Source organism: Bison bison, unplaced genomic scaffold, assembly GCF_000754665.1.
Source record: "Bison bison bison isolate TAMUID 2011002044 unplaced genomic scaffold, Bison_UMD1.0 scf7180017864145, whole genome shotgun sequence".
NCBI lineage: Eukaryota > Metazoa > Chordata > Mammalia > Artiodactyla > Bovidae > Bison > Bison bison.
The window spans coordinates 6733211-6747116 of NW_011494717.1; positions in this window are offsets into that span (position 1 = coordinate 6733211).

Sequence of the window (13906 nt, forward strand, 5' to 3'; positions counted from 1 at the left end):
CATTCAGCTTTAGTCAACAAATTGCAAATTCAAGAAGCTCGTGAATCACAAGAAGACCTGTAAAAAGAAAGCCACACATACACACATCATAAGGAAACCAGGAAAACCAAAGACAAAGAGAAACTGTTAAGAGCAGCCAGAAGCAAGAAGACAGTTTACCACAAAAGAAGGGATAGACTGATGGCTAAATTCTTAGCAGCAATCACTGAAGCCAAGAGATTAAGCAATGATACCTTTAATGTGCTGAACTAAATAGCTGCCAACCCAGAATTATATACCCTGTGAAAATATTCCTAAAACGCTGTGTGAAAATAGCCTCAAGTCAGTAATTAAAATTTTTCCCTGCTGGTACCTGCTGCAGTACACACCTGTGTGTACTGCTTTTTTTGTTCTTACCTTCTCTCCAGACTATAAGCTCTGTGCTCTTTGTTTTTAATTCTGCAAAGAGCCAGGAGAGAGGTAACACTAGGAGTGAGATGAAGTGTGAGAAAGTTCTTACTTGGCTAACATTTTTATAATATGGCTTCACATCCTCTTGGGCTAGTAAATGTTTGAGAACTGGCTCTCCCATGGGCAGTTTCTAGTATTATTCGTGAATAGCTAAGGCTTCCCAGGTGGCTCAGTGGTAAGGAATCAGCCTGCCAATGCAAGAGACACAGGAGATGTGGGTTCAATCCCTGAGTCATGAAGATCTCCTGGAGGAGGAAATGGTCACCCACTCCAGTATTCTTATATGGAAAATTCCATGGGCAGAGGAGCCTGGTGGGTTGCAAAAAGTTGGACACAACTGAGTACACAGACACGCTAATATGAATATCTATATATTGGGTTGTCCATATTTTTCTTATTGCTTTGCAAGAGTTTTTTATACATTTTAGATACAAGCCTCTTTTCAATAATACTTGGTGCAAATACAATTTCCCATCCTGTGGCTTACCTTTCCATTCTCTTAATGGTATCTTCTGATAAATAGAAGTTATTACTTTTAATGAAGCATAATTTATCATTCTTTTCCTCTTGGTGAGTGAATGTTTCCCTTCTGAGAAGAAGTTGCCCCTTTGTCTCTTTTTGATAGCAGTGCCAACCCTTTTCCCTCAGTAGTCTAAAATCCAAATTTAACCATGTGATGCTGAACAGAACTTGGTAGTCTAACCAACAGCCATTTCCCATTTTTTTTCAGCTTAAAAACAGAATTGACAGAAGAACAGATTAAGGGAAAACTATACCCTAAAACATAGGTTGTTTGGCAAAACGCACCCCACATTTGACCCACTGAATCATAATTCTTGCACTCGAACTTGGATGTGTGCAATTTTAAAAAGGTTTCCCCAGATTATTTAGTTATATCTTAATAAAGACTACAAAGAAGAAAAAAAAACCTCAAGTTTCATGAATGGGATTAAAGGAAGGACAGAATTTTAAGCAGGGGTTGGAAAAGAGACAGTCCAGGGAGGATAAAGATTTAAAAGGACACAAACTTCCAGCTCTAAGATGAGTAAGTTCCAAGGATTTGACGTACATCATGGTGGCTATAATTAACAGTACTGAATTATATACTTGAAAGTTGTTAAGAGAGTGAATCTTAAATGTCCTCGCTATGCACACAAAAAGATGATTATATGAGGGGATGGTGGTGTTAATTAACCTTATTGTGATAATCATTTTGCAATATACACATGTATTAAATCATCACATCATACACCTCAAACTTGCATGTTATATGTCAATAGTATCTCAATATAAAGCTGGAAAAAATAGTGCAAGGCTTATGCAAAAACTAACAAGAAAGATATGGGCTACAAATATACCAAGAAATTCAGATTTTAATTTTGTAGGTCTTCATACAAGAATGAGAACTTCCCTGGTGGCTCAGTGGTAAAAAAAAAAAAAAAAAACCCGCCTACTAATGCAGGAGACACTAATGCAGGTTCAATCCCTGGGTTGGGAAGATTCCCTGGAGGAGGAAATGGCAACCCACTCCAGTATTCTTGTCTGGGAAATTCCATGAACACAAGAGCCTGGCAGGCTGCAGTCCATGGGGTTGCAAAAGAGTTGGACATGACTTAGTGACTAAACAAAAACAAAACATATTAGAAGGAGGATTCTAAAACTACATGGAGATTCCTTGCACATTTGCAGAAAAAACTATCTAATAAACAAATTATCTAATTTAAAAAAATATTAAGAAAAATGTGTTGGATTAATTTTAATCTTCAGTTGTTAGTAAACTAAGAACACTTTTAGTACTCAAATGTGCTATAGAATTTCAGTTACACAACGTTACGGATAGGGAGTCAGAAAGCAAAAAATGGGTACATATGGGCTTCCATGGTGACTCAGCCGGTAAAGAATCCGCCTGCAATGCAGGAGACCTGGGTTTGATTCCTGGGTTGGTAAGATCCCCTGGAGAAGGGAACGGCTATCCACTCCAGTATTCTGGCTTGGAGATTCCATGGACTATATAGTCCATGGGGTCGCAAAGAATTGGACACGACTGAGCAACTTTCACTTTCAATTAAATATTTAAGGAGAGAAGATGGTAATAAAATGTTTTCCAGAATCAAACACAAAGAGCTGTTTTTAGTTTTAAGATGTGAGATCTGAGACCATTAAAACCCTTTAATCTTAGAACTGAGAGAAACCTTCAGTTCGATTCAGTTCAGTCGCTCAGTCGTGTCCAAGTCTTTGTCCATCACCAGGCCTCTCTGTCCATCACCAACTCCCGGAACTTACCCAAACTCATGTCCACTGAGTCGGTGATGCGATCCAAACATCTCATCTTCTGTCGTCCCCTTCTCCTCCTGCCCCCAATCCCTCCCAGCATCAGGGTCTTTTCAAATGAGTCAGTTCTTCACATCAAGTGGCCAAAGTATTGGAGTTTCAGCTTCAACATCAGTCCTTCCAATGAATATTCAGGACTGATCCCCTTTAGAATGGACTGGTTGGATCTCCTTGCAGGCCAAGGGACTCTCAAGAGTCTTCTCCAACACCACAGTGCAAAAGCATCACTTCTTCTGCACTCAGCTTTCTTCACAGTCCAACTCTCACATCCATACATGATCACTGGAAAAACCATAGCCTTGACTAGACGGACCTTTGTTGGCAAAGTAATGTCTCTGCTCTTTAATATGCTATCTAGGTTGGTCATAACTTTCCTTCTAAGGAGAAACCTTAAAGATCATCTAATTGCATTCCATCTGATGCTTAAATTTCCTTGATGAAGTCCTGTCATTCTGCTTACACTGAAGGTCCTCTGTGGGTGAGGTCTGCTGTATTTCTGCATGGCTTTGAGTGAAAGTTCCTCTTTGTCCACTTTCCTCCTCAAGGCTTACTGATTGTCATATTTGAAACAGGAGGACAGGTGTCAGCTGTGAGGGAATGTTATCTCAGTAATAAATATATTTAATAGTTGGCCAAAAGAAATGATTAAAAAGGATATGGCTTGAATTTTATTTTTTGAAGGCAACCACTGGATCAAACTTAAATAAATAAGACAATTTAAGAAATAGTGGTTCTTTAAGAATGAAGTTTTGACTCTGCAAGGAAAATTTAGCTGTGTGGTATTTAGTATGGCAATCCCAAGTCAGAAATTTGAGGAGGAGCCGTATTATTTAGGAATGGCTTTGGCTAGAGAAATAGAATAGCCGACTAAAAGTGCTCAAACCACATGACCCATAATATGCCACTTAAGGAAACGTGTGAAAGCAGGTGACGACTGGGGTGCTCAACAGCTGGATGACTGGGCGCACAAGGGCTGCTCCCATGTCCTGCCTGTTCTGGCCACCAGATGGCGCAGCTGCTCTAGACATGGTTTCGTCAGAGTGCCAAGTCCCAAGCAGGAAGGAAGGAGACAAGAGAAGGGCTTTCTCTTTCTCTTAAATCTCCCTAAGCAGGAAGAAACATTGAGGCTTCCAGCAAACATCTTGGGCCTGAATTTGACCTCATGCCCATTGCGAGATCACAAAAGGGAAATGAGAGTGATACGATTTGCTTAGGCCCTGAAACTGGGCACATCATTACCCAATTGAAATAGGGCTTTTGTCTTAAGTATGTAGTCTGTTTGTTTTTGTTTTTTTTTTTTTTAAAGCAGAAAGAAGTGGGTAATAGCTGTTGGGTAGGCTACTAATAGCCTTGCCAGAGGCACTCAGGAGAAATTATACACGCTAAATCCACCCGGTCCTGTGCCAAGGGCAGGACAATGCCTCTTCAGAAACTAGTAAAATGTTTTTCTTCTTCTGATAATTATTAATTCTCTGCAGTGACTTAGAAAAATTCTTGGACTACATTTCTTGCCATTAAGTATTTGATGAATATGGAAACTGACTGTAAAACTATTTTTAAAAGTCACTCTGCTTCTAACCCAAACTTCTTACTCTAGCTCTTATCTTAGCATTACATGAGTTGTACGAATCACCTCCAATTTACATATTATAGAAGAGCCTTACATGGAAAAGAATAAATCATTTTCAAATTAGACATTCTGTCTAGAGCTGTCAGTAGCTGATTCCCAGCACTGTCTTTTATTTCTGACATGCTTTTAGATGAGAGTAATCTTCTACTTGCAGTAATTCTCAGGATAAAATTTTCTTCTCAGAGCTCATTTCATGAAGTTGTTTTTTTTTTTTTTTAATTTTGAAGAATAAAGCAATTATTCTTGCTTTTTGAAATTGCACATCAAGTCTAGGAACATAAATTATTCTTTCTTTTTGAAATTGCATACCAAGTCCAGAAATATAGACTCTTAAAATTTTAAATATTAATGTCAAGTGATGGATGTAAACATCTCCCACTTTTAACTCTCATTCTCTCAGTGTGCCCCTCTTTCTCGGTAGAGCCTCATTTCTACTGGATTTCCATCGCACACCAATTATCCCAGGCTACAGCTGTTTACTGTCAGCTGTTCTCTTCACTGCCCACCACACAGCCAGCCTGCTGCTGGTAACTGGACTCTCGCTCCCATCTGTGGAAATCCCTGCCTCCAGTGTGGTTGCTCAGGCTGGGGCTTCACCCCTGGCTCAGGCACAGAGTTTGTGACCTAAATCAATCCAGATATTGCAATCCCCTGGTCAGCCTGAGGCAGAATCAATGAGAAGTAGTGATATTTCTGCTGGGGCTTCTGGGAGAGAGATTCATTTTCTGTCCTGCTATATTTTCATGTTTCATGTAAGGCTCAGAGTTGCTGTAGCCATCTTGACATCTTAAGTGGGAACCAGTCTGAGAAAAGAGCTGTGAAAGAGAGAGAGAGGCACCCTGGTGATGCTTTTCAGCTTTCAATCCAAGATAGCAGCAGAGCAGCAAGCCCTATTCCTGGACTGTTCAGTTACATAATCAAGTAAGTTCCTGTTTTGTTTCAGCCAGTGTTTGGATCAGATCTCTTCTCACTTGCTGTCAAAAGAGATCTAACTTGCTATCAAAAGCTGTACAAATGTTCAGAATCCCTTATGACCAAGAAATATACTCAGATACTGAACGTGTCATAAAAATTAATATGGAAAATACTTTTAGGGAATAAATGCACTCATAGCTTATCATGTCTAGTATTTTTACTGTCTTTTTTCCAAGTAATAATGTCCACTCATCATATAATATAATATAGGAAAGAGTTTCAATTAGGATTCTCCTTTTCACATACTTGCTATATTCTAATCATTATTATGGTGATATGCTCTGGAGACAGGTTCTGAGCATATACATTTGTTTCTTCTTTAAATTATTTCTCATTATCTTGGAAGATATTTAGAAATATTGATAAATTGCTGGTAAAAGAAGTAGTGGTATAGTGCTGTGCTTGAATTTCCCTGGCTATTTCTTTGGCTCAGACAGCACTGTCCTGGGAAACAGCACAGCAGGCTGACCTGGCTGTGTGACCATTGTGCTTGGCTGAGAGTTATTTGTGCCTGGAGATGGAGATTAGTGTGAAGAAGCTGTTCACTTCGGAAAAGCTTCATTCCTAAATCAGTGCCTCTAGCCTTCCCCGTGGTGGCCTTTGCACTCTCCACGCCAGACGCCAGGCATCCCTGTCAAAGGGTGAGAAACCTTTTGTGATGGGCCACGATGATTGTACCCTGGAGAAGGAAATGGCACCCCACTCCAGTATTCTTGCCTGGAGAATTCCATGGACAGAGGAGCCTGGCAGGCTACAGTCCATGGAGTTGCAAAGAGTTGGACACGACTGAGCAACTGACACACGGTGATTGTGAAGACAGTGGCCGGTCAGTTTGTCAACCTGGAGTGTTCCCGAGAAACAGACCCAGTTCATTTTCGTGCATGAATGAAACAGTAAGGCAGATTCTGTTTCATTACAGTGGGGAAGGACACGATGATTGCGCTAGAAGAAGCTTATCTTCATCACGAGCTGCTCTGTCATATTATCCCGCAGCTGTAATGGTAATACTACTCCAGGGAAACCGAGAGTTTATGTTAATAGGTAATTCTTTCACGTGGCTCAACATTCAAAGAGCACAAACAAATATTTGTGAAAACTTTTCCTTTCTACCTCTGTTCCCCGGATGCCCAGTTCTCTTTCCCAGAGGCAACCATTTTATGGTTTTTGATCCATCTTCTCAGAGTGACTTATACATATTTAAATGAATGCGCATGAATATTGTCTTCCTCATTTTATCTCAACCATGGTGTATGTACTACTCCGCATCTTGCTTTTTTCACTTAATGTATCTTGGATCCAGGCTTCCCCCGGCGGCTCAGAGATAAACAATCCACCTGCAAATACAGGAGATCTGGGTCCGATCCCTGGGTCAGGAAGATCCCATGGAGAAGGAAATGGCAACCCACTCCACTATTCTTGCCTGGGAAATCCCATGCACAGAGGAGTCTGGCAGGCTACAGTCCATGGGATGGCAAAAGAGTTGGACATGACTTAGCAATTAAACAACATTTTGGATCTACTTCTATTTTAGTACGTAAGGAGGTTCCTCAATCTTTTTTTACAGCCTCTAAATGTTCCACAATTTCATAATACCACGATTTCACAAGGTCCTATTGGTGGTCATTTAGGTTATTTCCAATCTTTGGCTCTTACAAACAATGCCATCTGCACGTGAACGAGTGTATCTTTGGAATAAATTTCTAGAAGTGGAGTTGTGGGTTGAGGGTATGTATGTTTGTATTTTCCCCTACGTATTACAGTTTTATTATACTTGAAAAAGTAATACATGCATATGTTTAAAAAGAACAAAATTAAGCGGTTATGAAAGTACATACAGGAGGAAAATATTTCCCTTTGGTCTCTTGGCTTCTGGGTCCCTCCCCAGAGGCAGCCACTGTTTGTGTGCACACTTCTGGAGAGTAAATGCATATGCAAACCTGCGTATGTGAACAAGTATATGTCATTTGTCTGCTTGAAAGGAACATCTGACTCACACCATTCTACATTCTGCTTTTTTTCACTTGTTGTTCAGTCACTAAGTTGCGTATGTGTGTTTGGCGGGGGTCGTTGCGACCCCCTGGACTGCAGCACACTAGGCTTCCCTGTCCTTCACTATCATTTTTCACTTAATATATATTAAAATGTATTGTCTAATGGTTGATATAGAACAATCTCATTCTCTTTAAAGGCAACAGAGACTTTCTTATGAGGAAACTTGACATTAACATTTTTGTGAAAAAGATTTAGGTATAATTTATATACAGCAGATTTTACCCTTTTTAATATACAGTTCTGCAGGTTTTGACTTCCCTTGTCATTTTGAGAGATATTGCTAAATAGCCCTCTTGAGAAAGTTGTATAGGTGTATGTGTCTGCTTTTCTACAAGCTTGTCAGTTCAGTTCAGTTCATTTGCTCAGTCGTGTCCAACTCTTTGCGACCCCATGAACCACAGCACGCCAGGCCTCCCTGTCCATCACCAACTCCCAGAGTTTACCCAAACTCATGTCCATTGAGTTGGTGATGCCATCCAACCATCTCATCCTCTCTTGTCCCCTTCTCCTCCTGCCCCCAATACCTCCCAGCATCAGGGTCTTTTCAATGAGTCAACTCTTTGCATGAAGTGGCCAAAGTATTGGAGTTTCAGCTTCAACATCAGTCCTTCCAATGAATATTCAGGACTGATCTCCTTTAGGATGGACTGGTTGGATCTCCTTGCAGTCCAAGGGACTCTCAAGAATCTTTTCCAACACCACAGTTCAAAAGCATCAGTTCTTCTGCACTCAGCTTTCTTTATAGTCCAACTCTTACATCCATACATGACCAGTGGAAAAACCATAGCCTTGACTAGATGGACCTTTGTTGACAAAGTAATGTCTCTGCTTTTTTAATATGCTATCTATGTCGGTCATAACTTTCCTTCCAAGGAGTAAGCGTCTTGTCAGTTCAGATGTCATCAAACTTTTTGGTCTTTATCAATCTGTAGATGAAACTGATAATTGCATTGTCATTTAAAATTTTATTTCCCTTATTATGATGAAGCTGAGCACCTTATCATTTGTATAAGATCCATATAGATGTTCTTTTCTGGGAATGATCCGTATCTTTTCTTTTTGGCCCATTTTTCTACTGTGGGTTGGTCTTCTTATTCATATCAAGTAGGGACTCATGCTGTAGCTGCTGCTGCTGCTAAGTCGCTTCAGTCGTGTCCAACTCTGTGCGACCCCATAGACGGCAGCCCAACAGGCTCCCCCGTCCCTAGGATTCTCCAGGCAAGAACACTGAAGTGGGTTGCCATTTCCTTCTCCAATGCATGAAAAGTGAAAAGTGAAAGTGAAGTCTCTCAGTTGTGTCTGACTCTTCACGACCCCATAGACTGCAGCCTACCAGGCTCCTCCGTCCATGGGATTTTCCAGGCAAGAGTACTGGAGTGGGGTGCCATTGCCTTCTCCAGTAGGGATTCATGATATGTTTGAAATCAGTCTTTGGCTGGTATATAAATTACAAAAATTTGGGAAACTTGCTGTTCGCAGAAACATCAGTATGAACTGCATCCCCCACAAACACTTAAACCTTTGTCAACCATTGGGAGAATATTGCATATATAAAATTCCACTCTAGGAGAACTAAACTTCCAAAATTAGGTTTTGGCTTAGAAGACCGTCATGCTTTGTAAAAGAATCAGAGGTATATTGTCTGGAAACAAAAATAAAATGCATGTGTCTGTGCAATTAACTGTGTAGTCTTTGAATAATCTCCAAGGATTAAAAGTAAATGTTTTATTATCTGTAATATAACTGACCTGGGTCTCTCTCATTAATACATGAGAATATCCATCAGTTCATTTCAAGCACATGGCAAGATATAAAGTCATCTCCGGGTGCTTCCTGCATATCTGTCCAGGACGATTACATCATATTAAAATGAAGAATAAGTTCACAGTTTCAGTGATCTGATTTCCAGAGTGTACACATAATATTCAATAGAGATCTTTATATCTCTGGATGTAATGGAGAAGAGATGAGCTGTAAGAAAATTAAAAATTATTTTATTTTCTCATGACATGGAGAAATAAAATGTGTTATTTGGCTCCCAATACAGCAGAAGACAGCTTGTGAACTAAAAATGGGGGTGCAGAAAACTTTACTTGATTTATTTGGATAAATAAATTTGTAGAACATTTAAGAGAGAAACTCCAGGAAGAAGGAGGTGGAAATAGAGAAGAGTAACTCAAGTGTGTGTGTGTGTGTGTGTGTTAACCACTCTGCTGCTGCTGCTGCTGCTAAGTCACTTTAGTCGTGTCTGACTCAATGCGACCCCATAGATGGCAGCCCAACAGGCTCCCCCGTCCCTGGGATTCTCTAGGCAAGAACACTGGAGTGGGTTGCCATTTCCTTTTCCAATGCATGAAAGTGAAAAGTGAAAGTAAAGTCACTCAGTCGTGTCCGACTCTTAGTGACCCCATGGACTGCAGCCTACCAGACTCCTCCGTCCATGGGATTTTCCAGGCAAGAGTACTGGAGTGGGTGCCATTGCCTTCTCTGGTTAACCACTCAGTCATGTCCAACTCTTTGCAGCCTCATGGACTATAGCCCATATGCGTCTCTGTCCATAGAATTCTCTAGGCAAGAATACTGGAGTGGATAGCCATTCCCTTCTCCAAGGGATCTTCTCTACCCAGGGATTGAACCCGGGTCTCCTGCATTGCAGGCAGATTCTTTACTGTCTGAGCCACCAAGGAAGCCCCAAGTGACTCAATATCCTTTCTTATATGTGGAATGATAGACGTAAAACTATAATTAAGTCATCCATTATGAGCTTGAACCAAGTGAGCTGTGGTCACTGCCTTTGATTTTAATTTGTATGTTGATATTAAACATTTTGCAAACTGTCATCATAACTGATTTTTTTTCAAAATGGATAATTGGTCGAAGTCATACACATCAGCAGCCTTTTAATTCTTTCTCGATGACTACACATATCTTCACTGCCATCTACATTTAATGTTATTTAATAGTTCTTTCTAATCATTTATGATACAATCTACTCATTCATAATTAGAAGGAAAAATTCACATACTAAATCTGGGTCTTTGAATATACCCGTGTTAACCAATCCTTTTGTGTAACCAGCTCATTGAACAAGCGGAACTTGAGCTTTGTGACCACAGAAGCAGCTTATTGTTATCTCCTGCTCTCCTTTTAAAGCTCTTTGTGGGAGGGAAGCCGTTGCCTTCCCCGCCAGGTGGAGATTCCAGCACTTCGATCACATTTCTGCTCATTCTCAGGTAATAAAAATGTTTCTGGTGCCTTTAAGTTCCAAACACAACCTCAACCTAGTAATTAAAGCTTATCCCTTCCTTCAGCTGCGACCGGTTGCAGGTGAAAATCTGTGACCGAGGAAGTGTCAGAGGGGGGGATAGCTTCTCTTTGCTCTCTGTGGCCCTCACCGACCCCTGCCCGCTGGCTGCTGCCTGTGAGGAGCCAGGAGTGGACATGGGAGCACAAAGAGAAGTGACCAGTAGGAAAGTACCTACTGGCGGGTGCTGGCTGGCTTCCCCTCTCTGGCCCAGTGATGTCCACTCTCCTGGGCGGTTTTCTAGGCCCTTCGTGCATCTCTGCTCCTGGGCCTTCACCATCCTGGGACCTGAGAAACGCCCTTGCTTCTGGTTGGCTGCACCTGTGTGCTTCTTGGTACCACTCCTGCCAGTCTGCTTTCTGTCTGTGTCCTCTCACCCCACAAAGCTGCCCTTGAGGGCAGGAGCCACTTAAAATTACCTCAGGGCAGGAGCCACTTAAAATTACCTCAGGGCAGGAGCCACTTAAAATTACCACCGGCTCTTGCTCGGTGGGAGGCAGGTAGCACCTGTCTCCCCTTTAGCTTTCTCCATCACAGGTCCCTGTAACCAACCCTGCTCGGACAGCATAGTGGGTCTCCAGGGCCCCCAGCTGTAGCTCCCTTCCCTTTGAGGAGAAGGTTTCAAAGCTCCCTCCAGAGAAGCCCTCCTCACAAAGTTCTCCCTTTCTCCCCTCCCAACCCACTGGGGCCTCAGTGTGGGCTCCTTGTCTAACCTGTTCTTGGCATCTGCTTTGAAATGCCCACAGGGCCTCACACCTCACTTTGGAATCTGAAATCTATCAAAACTGGGTGCCTCAGTCCAACCTCCCAGTTACATATCTTGTCATGTTCGTTTTCTCTTTTTCCTCCAAAGGGAATTCCTTCCACTTACGGGGTGATTGCTAATGAAACTTTCTCCCTGCCAGAGGTCATCACTCAAAATGGTGAGGTGGCCTTTATTCTCTCTTGTCCCCGGGAGGCCTCTCAGCTTTCTTTCTTTACCTAGGTCACCTGTTTTTGATTAAATGACGTATGTACATGGTCTAAAATTCAAAAGGCACAAAAGGGAATGGCAAGAAAAGCAGGTTTCTGCTCAACCCTGATCTCTTGGATTCCTGGTCCCTCTCTCCAAAAAGTGACAACTATTTTGAGATGTGGAGTATATTTCCAGAGGTATCTGTAGAGATACAAGTATACGTGTCTATGAAACCTTTGGTTTTTTAAGGCAGCATGTAACACACCTTCCTGTACTGTGCTCTTTCTACTTGATATATCGTTGAATAGATCTCTCCATGTATGATGCAAAGATCTCTTTTCTTTGTCACATCTACATTAAATCTGAAATTAGTGTAACATAATTTACTTACCAGTTCCATATATATAAAGATTCAGGTTTATCTTTGTTGACTGATTTAAATAACCTATTTACATAAGGATTTGAGCATGGGCTCTGGAACCAGGCTGTCAGAGTGCATGTCTTAGCACAACCACTTACTTGCTGTGTGGCCCAAGGCATGCTACTTAACCTCTCTGTGCCTCCATTGCAGTTTTAGTTTCTCTAAAACAGAAGTAAGAATATTTTCCTCTTAGAGTTGTGACGATTAAATGAGTCAAAGTATGTAAAGAGCTTATAACCATGCTTAGTACACATTAAGCACTTGATATGCTGCTGCTGCTGCTAAGTCGCTTCAGTCATGTCCGACTCTGTGCAACCCCATAGACAGCAGCCCACCAGGCTCCCCCATCCCTGGGATTCTCCAGGCAAGAACACTGGAGTGGGCTGCCATTTCCTTCTCCAATGCATGAAAGTGAAAAGTGACAGTGAAGTTGCTCAGTCATGTCTGACTCTTTGTGACCCCAGGGACTGCAGCCCACCAGGCTCCTCCATCTATGGGATTTTCCAGGCAAGAGTACTGGAGTGGGGTGCCATTGCCTTCTCCAAGCACTTGATATATGTTAGTGTTTATTCTTCCTGGATAAAGTGCCGTGTGCCCTCCTGGCTGTCCCTAGGCCTGCTCTCAATTTGCAGAGGGAGGGGAGCTCTTGTTTCTCTCTCGTGGTGTTGGCAGAAGGGACTGTGCTGTAGACATGCTGTCGGGTACCTGCTGATCTCAAGGGTGCCTGGGTGCCCCTTGCTGCTTTGTTTTCACAGCTGAATTCTGGGCTCCAGGACTTGTGGCCTCGCCTCTCGGCTAGGTGAGGCCTGATGGCACTTCCTGGGTCGTTCACCTCTCCTCCTGGCCCTATAACCCACCTGAGGTCTGGCTGCTTCTCCAGATTAGCCCAGTCCAGGCAGTTTTCTCTGTATTCTCTCAATGCAGAGCCATGGCTTTCTCACTTTGGCTGTCCCCTCTGACAAGCTTCACTCTGCTTTTGTCAGTTGTCTTCAGTAAGTTTCTGGACAAGAGTCTTCTTTTTCGTCCTTTGCGTTATGCTCTGATCTAATGAATGCACCGCTCCAAATTCTCCATCTCTCTTGGTTGGCTGAAGGTTGTCCTGTAGGACTTTCCAAAAGGAACAATGGGTCACCCTTGAACAACATGGGTTCAAACTGTTAGAGTCCACTTATACATGGATTTTTTTCAATAAATACATTGGAAAAACTTTGGAGATTTATGACAAAATTTAAAAAACTTACAGATGGACTAAGTGGTCTAGGAATAGTAAAAAAAATTTTTAAGTTAGGATTGCCATGAATGAATAACATATATGTAGATACTAGTCAATTTCATCATTCACTATCATAAAATATTTAAAAATCTATTATAAAAGTTCAGTTCAGTTCAGTTGCCAGGTTGTGTCTGACTCTTTGCGACCCCATGAATCGCAGCACGCCAGGCCTCCCTGTCCATCACCAACTCCTGGAGTTCACTCAGACTCACGTCCATCGAGTCAGTGATGCCATCCAGCCATCTCATCCTCTGTCATCCCCTTCTCCTCCTTCCCCCAATCCCTCCCAGCATCAGAGTCTTTTCCAATGAGTCAACTCTTCGCATGAGGTGGCCAAAGTACTGGAGTTTCGGCTTTAGCATCATTCCTTTCAAAGAAATCCCAGGACTGATCTCCTTCAGAATGGACTGGTTGGATCTCCTTGCAATCCAAGGGACTCTCAGGAATCTTCTCCAACACCACAGTTCAAAAGCATCAATTCTTTGGTGCTCAGCTTTCTTCAGTCCAACTCTCAC